Source organism: Triturus cristatus, chromosome 5_2, assembly GCF_964204655.1.
Source record: "Triturus cristatus chromosome 5_2, aTriCri1.1, whole genome shotgun sequence".
NCBI classification, from domain to species: Eukaryota; Metazoa; Chordata; class Amphibia; order Caudata; family Salamandridae; genus Triturus; species Triturus cristatus.
The window spans coordinates 197,034,596-197,044,393 of NC_140588.1; the positions used below are offsets into that span (position 1 = coordinate 197,034,596).

The 9,798-nt window shown below is 48.8% G+C and overlaps 1 pseudogene; it reads left to right on the forward strand.

The window, feature by feature from the left end:
- The first annotated feature begins 3,462 nt into the window (after positions 1 to 3,462).
- The window catches only part of LOC146822786 (28S ribosomal RNA), an 8,349-nt pseudogene continuing 2,013 nt past the window's right edge, over positions 3,463 to 9,798 (forward strand).

Sequence of the window (9,798 nt, forward strand, 5' to 3'; positions counted from 1 at the left end):
TTGGCTCAACACAGATTCAATTAGTCTGTCAACACAATTTAAATATACAGAAGGGTTGGCAGTCAAGTAACAAGAAGAATACAAAAATGTTTATAAACTTGCAACTCACTGGCGTCGCCGATCTGTCTGTACAGGTGTATCAGCGATGTGACCCTTCCTTAACCTTTATGGGAAATTATCAGTTGCCCTTATCTATAAAAGCACGCGCACACGGTTCGGAACAAAGTAAGTAGGGCAGGTTAAGTTAGGCCACAAATGTATGTTCACTTTTATATGTGTTCATTTTAAATGAAAAATACAAACTTAAGTTATCATTCTTAGCACTGCATGATAAGGATCGAGCCATGCACAATCTTTCTTAATAGTTAACAGTCTATCGATGCATGTTTGTGGGAGGGATCGGGAGGGGAGGGAAGGGCATATTCATATCGTAAGTACCTGCAGAGCGCCATTTTGATGAAAAGAGTTGTGAGCTTGTTACGGGAGAAAAAAGGTCCAGGCTCATGGTCTCTGCAAAAAATTAATGTTACCTCTGATAAACATAATGGGAACAGTCATGTGTAAATAGAAACATCCATTTGTTAAATGTAGGCTGACTGTACTATTTTATGCTGATTAGGGCGAAAGAGAAACCTCATATTAACCAGGGCCACAGGAATCATGCGGCAGGCAGTGCTTTAAATGGGCCGGTACTCACAGGTACTGAGTACCGGCACTTCTTATATTTACCACTCTGAGTACCGGCACTTCTCTGCTGCCTAGGAGAGTACCGGTACTCATAAACAGTAGGCGCCTTGGCTGTTAGTGCTGGTGACCTGTCTGACAACCAAGGCATTTCTGTAGCAGTGACTGGTGAGCTGATTCCCCTCTGAACTACGTGGGCTCATTTGCATAACGTCCGGTATTCACCATCCTGCTGTGTTGCAAACACAGGATTGAGGCAGCCAGGTGACGGCACAATTAAGAAATCCAAAGAAGGTAACAAGGTTAAAAGGGCTTTAATCTTTCCTGATTCTTTTGCGTGAGTGTCTGCTTATCTTTGTCTGTGGGTGGTTTTGTGTGAGGAAAAAAATGAGAGAAAGGGGGGGAGATTCGAGACACTCTTGGGAGGTTTATTAAAGGAAATGTGTGGAATGCTTTGTGTGTGCACGTCTGCTTGTTTCTGTGTGTGTGTGTGTGTGTGTGTGCATGCGTGCGTGCGTGCGTGTGCGTGCACACTCGAGAATATATAGTATTGTGCCAAGCAACACCAATTAACAGTATGGAAACTTCAAATAGTATAAAACAAGGAAATGTTAAAACATCACGCATTTGGCTTTTGTTAGGAGTTAGGAGTATTTTGCTTATAGAAACGCATTTCTCGTGTGTTTTGGTACCTGCTGCAACTAGTACTGAAGTCAATAGGTAACAGTATGTCTTGCTCTTAGGCCCGCCCCTAGCCCCGCCCACTCGCCCCATTTAAATGAGTACCTGCACTATTTTTTTCCCATTTAAAGCACTGGCGGCAGGGGACCACCACATTATGCAGCAGGGTTGACTAAATTATGCAGTAAGAAAAGGCAATTATGCAGCATAACGGAGCACATTTTTTGATACTATAGCTTCGTTATTTTGTCATTTGTACACATGGTAACACTAGATGGGCAAAGATTTCACCTGATTGTTACCGGCTTAGCTACCAAATACAGAAAAAAGTAACTGAAAGGTAATCCGTTAGCCCATCCAAAGGACCTTCTAATCCACGCGATCCCAAGTCACAAGGTTTTTAGGAACTTTTGATCTGTTTGAGCTAGAAGCAGTGTTTTTTTTGTTAATAACTGAGGATTGAGCAGCAGATGATGGCTTGTGTGGCAAATGCGGCAAATTTATAATTATGGGATAAAAGCTGCAGAACCACATAATTCCAGTTGTTCTGATATTACCCCAATGTTAAACATGTAGCAGAGGAATCGTAGTAATTGTCCGACAAGGATTTAAATGATCCATTTCACACTAAAAGGGGGGACAAGGAAATTGCAATTTATTATTTAAAATATTATTGTGCACATAATGAACTCTAATCTCTAGTTTCAGAAGGAATTAGCCTTCGTTCTCATTATCACTAGGGCTGGGCATAGTTGGCGAAGCGCCACTATGCAGAATTTTTGAAAAAATGTGTGGAAAACGAACGCACGTCCTGAGGGTCCGTGTGCCTGCCCGTCGCTATTACCGATTGGATGGTTTAGTGAGGTCCTCGGATCGGCCCCCGCCGGGGTCGGCAGCGGCCCTGGCGGAGCACCGAGAAGACAATCAAACTTGACTATCTAGAGGAAGTAAAAGTCGTAACAAGGTTTCCGTAGGTGAACCTGCAGAAGGATCAGTAATGGCAGAGCAGCCCGAACGACCGACAGCACCAGCCCAAAGCCCTCGGCCCGCCTCCTGCGAGCACGCACCGTAGGCACAGGTCCCGGCCCTCCCTGGTGCGCCCCCGCCAGCGGAGCGGTCCGTGGCTGCATGGGGCACTTGGGTGAGGACCGGGACATCGGTGGGCCCCTTCCCCCCGGGAAAGGCCAGACTGACGCACGAGGGACCGGAGACGAGGGCGGCCCCATCCCCTGTGCCTCTCCGGGACGGAACCCAGGCTCACCCGGCACGACCCCCCCAGTGGGGGGGGAACCGAATGGCAGTGCATCCCCTGGCTGGCACCACCCCTTCCTCGAAAAGGCCCTGGCGCCAGCTGGGCCCTCCCGCGTCCCGTGTCCCAGCCTGACCTGACCGGGTTCCGGGCGACCGAGGAGTGGCCCTTCTCACGCGGCAGGGCGGCCTGGAAGAGAAGGGGCCAAGGGCCTGTGAGGAGACCCCGGCTCCTCTCAGTGGGAGCGTGTGAGATGGGGAGCCGACTGGCTCTTCCCTTCCGGTGCCTCTGACCCAGGCGAGGGTGGTGGTGGGCTGATCGCCAGCCCGCTGGCACGGCTTGGGGGCCGCCCGGCGACGGACGGCTGATGTGCAGGTGGGGTGACCCTCCAGGTAGCCGGTTCGAATCGGTCCCGTGTGGCCGGGTTGAGAAATTTGAAGACTCGTGCGGTGACTCCTGGGTTACCCTGGGAGGGCTGTGGGGCTGCCTGCTCACGTCGCTCCGGGAGCCCCCAACCTCACCCCCGGGTGGGTGGGTGGGGGTGGGCCCCCAGGCCGAGACCTGGCAATGTTTTTTTTCTCCCGAAGGTGCTGTCTGACTCCCCGAGGGGAAGCCTTGAACAGGGTGCACAGGCCGTCTCACCGTGCGGGCGGCTGTCTGACTCCCAGAGGGGAAGCCTTGAACAGGGTGCAAGGGCTGTCTCGCCGTGCGGGCGGCGGACGGACGGCGTCGCCTTCCTCCCACCTCTCCTGCGCCCGTAGGTGGGCGAATGTTTTTGAAAAGTTGCCTGTGACTCTTGGAAGCCTTCCCCGGCTCCCCCTTAACGCTCCGGCATTTTCTTCCGACTACGACCTCAGATCAGACGTGTCGATCCGCTGAATTTAAGCATATTACTAAGCGGAGGAAAATAAACTAACCAGGATTCCCCCAGTAACGGCGAGTGAAGAGCCCAGCGCCAAATCCCCGCCCGGCGGCAGGCGCGGGAAATGGGGCGTACAGAAGACCGACTCCCCAGCGTCGCTCAGGGGGCCCAAGTCCTTCTGATCGAGGTTCAACCCGCGGACGGTGTTAGGCCGGTAGCGGCCCCTGGCACGCCGGGATCGGGTCTTCTCGGAGTCGGGTTGCTTGGGATTGCAGCCCAAAGTGGGTGGTAAACTCCATCTAAGGCTAAATATGGGTGCGAGACCGATACCCAACAAGTACCGTAAGGGAAAGTTGAAAAGAACTTTGAAAAGAGAGTTCAAGAGGTCGTGAAACCATCGAGAGGTAAACGGGTGGGGTTAGTGCAGTCCGCCCGGAGGATTCAACACGGCAGGAAGGTCGGTAACCTGGGAGTTCTGGATCCCCTCCGCGGGACCAGCGCCCGGGCCATACCTGGCCCCCACAGAGCGCATTTCCTCCGCGGCGGTGTGCCGCGACCGGCTCCGGGTCGGCTGGGAAAGCTTCAGGGTGGCAGTTGGCCCTCTGCTCCGGCAGAGGGTGTTACAGCCCCTCTGGCAGCAGCTTCGCCATGTCCGTGGGAAATTCGACCACATCCGCACCCTCCCCCGGGTACCCGTTCCCGGCCACTCCTCGGTGTTCTCAGTGCGCTCCGACCGCATTGCGCTGCCGGGCGGGGAGGCACACGCTGGGCGCCAGGGATCTGCGGCGATGTCGGTTACCCACCAGACCCGTCTTGAAACACAGACCAAGGAGTCTAACACGTGCGCGAGTCGGAGGGCCGAGCAAAACCCTGTGGGGCAATGAAGGTGAGGGCTGACGCGTGCCAGCTGAGGTGGGATCCCGCCACGCTTCCAGCGGCGGGCGCACCACCAGCCCGTCTCACCCGCTCCGTTGAGGTGAGGTGGAGCATGAGCATGCGTGACAGGACCCGAAAGATGGTTAACTATGCCTGGGCAGGGAGAAGCCAGAGGAAGCTCTGGTGGAGGTCCGGAGCGGTCCTGATGTACAAATCGGTCGTCTGACCTGGGTATAGGGGCGAAAGACTAATCGAACCATCTAGTAGCTGGTTCCCTCTGAAGTTTCCCTCAGGCTAGCTGGTGCTCGGAGCCCCCAGCATGGAATGTGAGTGCCTAGTGGGCCACTTTTGGTAAGCAGAACTGGTGCTGTGGAATTAACCGAACGCTGGGTTAAGGCGCCCGATACCGACGCTCATCATACCCCAGAAAAGGTGTTGGTTGATATAGACAGCAGGACGGTGGCCATGGAAGTCGGAATCCGCTAAGGAGTGTGTAACAACTCACCTGCCGAATCAACTAGCCCTGAAAATGGATGGCGCTGGAGCGTAGGGCCCATACCCGGCCGTCGGCGGCGCTGAGAGCCGCGGGGGCAAAGCTGCGACGAGTAGAAGGGCCGTTGCGGTGCGCATGGAAGCCAGGGGCGAGGGCCCGGGTGGAGCCGCCGCAGGTGCAGATCTTGGTGGTAGTAGCAAATATTCAAACAAGAACTTTGAAGGCCGAATTGGAGAAGGGTTCCATGTGAACAGCAGTTGAACAGAGATGGGCGAGCGCCATTCGGAAGGGACGGGTTGTGGCCTTCATTGCCTTCGGCCGATCAAAAGGGAGTTGGATTCAGATTCCGAACCTGGAGTGGCAGAGACGGGCGCCCTCGCGGTGTCCAGTGCGGTAACGCAAATGATCCCGGAGAAGTTGGCGGGAGCCCCAGAGAGAGTTCTCTTTTCTTTGTGAAGGGCAGGGCGCCCAGGAATGGGTTTACCCCGAGAGAGGGGCCTGAGCCTTTGAAAGCGTTGCGGTTCCGACGGCATCCGGTGAGCTCTCGGTGGTCCTTGAAAATCCGGGGGAGATGGTGTAAATCTCGTGTCGGGCCGTACCCATATCCACAGCAGGTCTCCAAGGTGAACAGCCTCTGGCATGTTGGAACAATGTAGGTAAGGGAAGTCGGCAAGTCAGATCCGTAACTTCGGGATAAGGATTGGCTCTAAGGGCTAGGTCGGTCGGGCTGGGGCGCGAAGCACGGCTGAGCGCGCGCCGCAGCTGGAAGAGGCGCCTCCCTCAGGGGCGGCTGCAACTCTGGACGCGAGCCGGGCCCTTCCTGTGGATTGCCCCAGCTGCGGTGGTCGCCCTTCCCTGTGCCCCCTCCCCGGGGTCGCAGGGCCGGAGTTCTGCCTCGGCCGGCGCCTAGCAGCTGACTTAGAACTGGTGCGAACCAGTGGAATCCGGCTGTTTAACTAAAACAAAGCATCGCGAAGGCCCGAGGCGGGCGTAGACGCGATGTGATTTCTGCCCAGTGCTCTCAATGTCAAAGTGAAGAAATTCAATGAAGCGCGGATAAAAGGCGGGAGTAACTATGACTCTCTTAACCTATTCTCAGTTGTAGTGGCCTTTACCTCCGAGTGGTCCGCCGGTAACTGCATCTATAGTGCTAAACTCTGCGTAGAGAAGTCTATAGAGACAGGCCAAACAAGGTTCTATCATGATAGCGAGCGTGATAGTGGGAAGTGACGAAGCAAACGAACACAATTGCAGATGGGGTGGTTCCTCGAGAATAAAAACCCTGTTAAGATGGCATAAGGAGGTGCTGTCTTTTCAAGAAATCATTAACCTCCTCACCGAATTTGACAAACCAGCACCCGCTTCAAACAATGCAACAAGCAACAATGATTCAGGTCATGTTATAGGCCTTAATTCACCCTCCAAAGCAGAAGAAGACACAACAGTAGACCTCAGGGAAACCATCGAGTTTGTGGCCTCCTCAGCCAAGAATGACATTGGTACAACCAACTTTAAAAATCTACCTGATGTGTACGAGGTCAGCAAAGAATTGATAACAAAGAAAGGTGACTACACAAAAAAAGTCACATATTGGAAACACCTAAACAAAAAGTATAAATGTGACTTGTGTGGAGACATATTGGGAACTTTTAAAGAATTGAGAAAACATGTCTCCAACAAGCATAAAGGCTTCTATCTCAAAATGTATTGTTCAAAATGTGACAAAGAAGCCGAATAACACAATATTGCATGCCATTATGCAAAATGTAAAGGAAGACCTCAAAAAGGAGAGTTGCCATTCCTGTGCAGCTTCTGTGACCTCAAATTTGGAAGAAAGATTGGAGTTTCACAACATGCTCAACATGCGCATCCAAGAGCGCAAAATGAGGCTAGACTAGCAGCTCTAGCAAGCAGCAAACCATCAAAACTGTGGTCACAGGAAGAAATACTGCTATTAGCAGAATTGGAAAAAGTGTATGAGAACAAGAGAAACATCAATGCGCTGATGGTTCCGCATTTTGACAATAAAAATAGTAAACAAATTGCAGAGAAAAGAAGAGATAGGAGAGATAAGAGCAAACAATCGGCAAAGGATGTACTCCAAGCATCCAACATCACTGAGAATGACTCCTCTGATGAACCAGAGATTGCAGTAGAAGTAACAACAGAAAGGCGCAGAGACTTTATCAATCGGAAACGAGCGCCAAAAATAAAAAACTTTGATGAACTGAATGATAGAATCACAGAAATCGAGAAGTACACCAAAAACATCCAGCATCACGATGCTGCTATGGATCTGATGGATGAGATAGTGACTTATATATCAGAAAACACCAATGATAAAAGTCCTGTACCAGCAAATTGTACCAAACCAACGAGCGAACCCAATAATGAGCCTATGAACTCTGCTCAAGATGAGCAACAGACTGCCTCTGTACAAAACAAGATACCAAAGAAAGATAAGAAAAATGGAAGGCTCAATCGGACACACAAGAAAAATTAGGCAAAAGCAAAGCGCAGCTACAAAGAATACCAGGCAATGTTTCAAAAAGACAAAAAGAAAATTGCCAGGATAATCACTGATGGGGCAGAAGATGCCACCTGCCAAATCAATGCTGATGAAATCTTCCAATATTATAAAGACATAATAGAAAAAGAAAACAAGAAAAATCCCAAATTCATCCCAATTGATCGGATACCAGATGAATGCTAAATTGGAAGTCTGTGTAAAGAGATTACACTGCTCGAAATAACTAAAGCCTTCGATGAATCAGATTTAAAGAAAGCAGTGGGGCCTGATAAGATTGGTCTGAATGACTTATATAAAGTGCATAGCAGGCAATCAAGACTGCTGCCCAGAATGTTATCGTCTTGGTTATCGATGAGAAGAGTACCAGATAGTATTAAAAAGAACCGGTCGATACTAATGCCTAAGAATGTACAGATTAGCGAACTCAAAAAAATCAGTAATTGGCGTCCAATTACCATCGGTACGGCATTCATGAAGTTGTTCACGAAAATATTAACTAAAAGACTCACATTTTTCGTTGAAATAAATACGAGACAAAAAGGCTTCATGAAGGTGAGAGGTTGTCTCAAAAATCTGACTCTTCTGCAAAACATTATAAAAGGGGCACGAAGAATAGAAGCTTGTTGGCAGTGGTGTTCATAGATATCTCCAAAGCTTTTGACTCTGTCAGCCATGGTCATATTCTACAGAGTCTTGAAAGACACAGGGTTCCATCATGCATCAGAGACATAATAAAAGACTTGGGGGCATATTAACAAGGCGCCGATATGAAATTATTGCCGCTTTTGTGTCCGTTTTCAGGCGAAAAGCGGCGATAATTTCATCACCTTATCTTAGCGTGTCTTTGCTGACTTAGCGCCCGTTTGCAGCACGCCTCCGATCGCATTGCTAATGAGATGCAAAGGAGGTGTGCCTGACAAGACTCCCTTGGGAAAATATCGCGAAGGCAGCTTCGCGATATTAACAAGGGAGGGTAGCGATTTTTAAAATCGCGTTAAGTATGCCTTAATGCAGGAATTTAACGTCTGTTAAATTCCTGACTAAGGCATACTTAACATGGGGGGTGGATTTTGTGGCTAAGACCACAGGCCCTATCATCTAGGATATCGCCGTTTTCCACCATGGAAAGCGGCGATATCCCAACTATCTCTGGAATTTTTATTGCCTCGGCGATGCGCGTTGTTAATAACACGCAAACCGGGCGATAAATTCCAGAGATAGCCGGCGATAAATATGCAAGCGCTAAGCGCGCTTTGCGATATTTATCGCCGGCCCTTGTTAATATGCCCCTTATACACTGACTCAACAACATTTTTCAAGGGAAAAAACAATGAAGCAACTCCAGAAATAACAATGAAGTCAGGAGTTCAGCAAGGTGACTCTTTATCCCCACTGCTGTTTAAAATTGCCATGGATGCTCTGATCTGTGATCTGTGATCTTCAGAAAGACGGCAAGGGCTTCACATTCGGCTCCGATGATCTCATTAAGCAAATCACCGCTCTTGCCTTTGCAGTACTCAGCAACACCTGGAAGGAATGAGTACAAATCTGAAAATCATTGAAAAATTCAGTAAAACAACAGGCTTAAAACTTAATGTGAAAAAAACACATGGATTTTATATAAGTCACCTTAAAGCTAAGATCCTGGTTAACAACTGTAAACCATGGAGTTTGAAAAACAAAATATTGAAAACATTCATCCAGGGGAAAGTGAGAGATACCTCGGACTGAACTTTGATCCACACACCGGCCATTCAAGCAACAACAAAATTAATGAGGTTCTTGTTGACTGGGCTCAAAAACTCGACAATCTACCACTTAAACCCACACAGAAAATAGAAATATTGTGTCACTATTTGATCCCTAAACTGTCATTTAAACTGGAAATGACAGGAACAGAAGCTAAAACTTTAAACATTCTGGATCAAACAATTAAAAAGTATGTCAAACATTTTCTACACCTACCTGCATACACATGTGATGGTCTCCTGTATTCGAAAAGATCCTTTGGGGGCCTCAGTATACCAAAGTTATGTACGACAATTGGTCTGAACAAAGTCAATAGCTTATTGTATCTCAGGGAAGATCCAGATCTGTACATAGCTCATTCATTCATATATGCAGGAGAAATAATCAATGAAAAAATTGAAATCATCATCAAAACACACAAACTCAACATTTTAGACAGTAGATTTCTGAGTCATGAATTGAATTTGGTAGCAACATATGATTGGAGGAAAGAGGAATTTGAGAAATGGGCAAATCTCCCTCTCCAAGGTGATGCAGAAAATACTTAGCAAGTAATCCAACCTCAAATTTTTGGATCAGCAAATATAATAAAACAAAAGAAAATCAATACATAGCTGCGTTGATGTTGAGAGCAAATGTTCTGTATACTAGAGAAACCATCACTAGGGGAAGAA